Source organism: Grammomys surdaster, unplaced genomic scaffold, assembly GCF_004785775.1.
Source record: "Grammomys surdaster isolate TR1022 unplaced genomic scaffold, NIH_TR_1.0 260, whole genome shotgun sequence".
NCBI classification, from domain to species: Eukaryota; Metazoa; Chordata; class Mammalia; order Rodentia; family Muridae; genus Grammomys; species Grammomys surdaster.
The window spans coordinates 473,944-476,135 of NW_021604701.1; positions in this window are offsets into that span (position 1 = coordinate 473,944).

Sequence of the window (2,192 nt, forward strand, 5' to 3'; positions counted from 1 at the left end):
CTTTCTTTCTTTCTTTCTTTCTTTCTTTCTTTCTTTCTTTCTTTCTTTCTTTCTATTTTTTGCAGCAGTAGTTGATGGGATACAAAAGATGGATTTTTTTTTAAAGCCTTTCATCCCATTGCCTGTGGCAGAAGTCTGCCTTGGAGAAACATTGGAAGCAGCCTAAATTAATTTTAAAATAACGATTATAAGCTGTGTGTGCAGAAATAGCCTTAAGGAAGATTATAGACCAAGGTGTAGAATGTGATTTTTAAAGTTATATATCCTGTAGTACATAATATATACACCTAAAAGACAGACAAGCCATTAATACTGTTCAGCAGGATAGCGTGTGACCACTGGTGTCAATCTATATAGTCATTCATGTCTCTGTATTTTCCAAAATTCTTTTCTCTTTTTCTCCCTCCTTCTATCTCTCCCTCCCTCCTTTTCTTTTTTTTTTTTTTCCTTTCGATACAGAGTTTCTCTATGTGTAGCCCTGGCTGTCCTGGAACTCTCAGAGATTTGCTTGCCTCTCATTGCTGGGGATAAAGACATGTGCCACCACCTCCTGGCTCAAATTTTGTTTGACAGCACAGCATAATGCATTGAATTCTGGAAGCACATAGCCTGCTTTAAAACCCCTTCTATTAGTCCTGTGACCTTGAAGAAGCTCTTGGGCTCAGTTTCCTTCGTCTGGGAGATGAAGCTGGTCAAGTATCTGCTTATAGACTATCATGAGAATTAATTTCATAGTCGATAACTAACTCAGAGCATTTACCTAAGATAATTCAATTTTGAATTATCATCCCAAGTTTTGAATTTGCATCCCAATGTGCCCTTTCTCACTCAATCTCTCTATTTGAGATGAAGCCTTGCTTAGTAGCCTAGACTGTTCTGGAACTTCCAGTGTCCTCCTGCTTCTGCCTCCCAAGTGGTGGGAATATAGTCATGTGCCACTTGGATACATTTTTCTCTTTCCCCACAATCCTTCCCTCCTCCACCAATAAATTTTATATATGACACTTTTCCCTCTATTCCATGAGATCACTATCCCATCGTGGCTATCTGACTCAGCTTAGGTTTTGTTTGTTTTTGCAACACTGGTGATAAAATTCATGGCCTCACAAAGGCCAGGCAGGCGACAGCCTCATGATTGAGCCACACCCTAGCCTAAAATTTTGAGTTTTTTCTTTTGTTGTTTGTTGTTGTTTGTTTTAGATAGGATCTCACTATGCAGCCCAAACTGTCCTTAAATTTCCAGTCCTCTTGCCTCTGCCTCCTGGATGCTAGATTACGGGCCTGTCCCACCAAACTAAGCTAAGTTTAGCTTTTGAATAGTCTCCTGCTGGACTTGAAGGTGACTCATGGGCCCCTTTGTTTTATGATGCTGTAGCTTCTAACTGCATTTTGGTTCCTCCTTGTTTCAGATTGATAGTATCAGCTGTGGAGAATGCGCCCAGTATGGAAGGGGATGGTTGCTTCTCCACATCAGAGATGGAACCCCAACCCCCATCTACTGAATTCCCAAGTCTGGTTGAGAAGTGGGGTAGTTAATAATACTGTTGACTCTTGCTTAGGGCCACATGGACCAGATGATGTTTTTGCCTTTGCCTTTTGTTTGATTTTAGTTGGGACTGGCCTTTCTGGTAATTAGTGGCTGCAACAGTGAGCAGGAATGAAACAAGCCAGTGTTCAGGCCCCAGTGAGAAGTCATTTTGAAAGCTGGCCATGGTGGTACACACCACCCTAGCACTAAGGAGCCTGAGGCAAAAAGATCAAGGTCGGCCTGGGCTACAACAGCCAGGATCTGTCAACAAGGAAGGGGGGCTGTGTCAGAACCAGGCTACAGAGCTAGGGCTCAGTCAGTAAAGTGCCTGCCATGCAAGCATAAGGACCTGAGTTTGATCCCTAGCACCAGTGTAAACTACTGGGTTTGTGGTGTATGCTCATCATCCCAGTGCTAGGGTGTCAGTCACAGGAAGAGCACTAGTCTATCTGAAACAGTGAGTCCCTGGTCCCAGTGACAGACATGATTCCCAGGTCCCAGTGACAGACTTGATTTTAAAAAGATGGAGAACTCTTGAGGAATGACTCTCAAGGTTGACCTCTGGCTTCCACATGCTCACACACATATACATATACATATACATATACATATACATATACATATACATATACATATACATATACATATACATATACATATACAT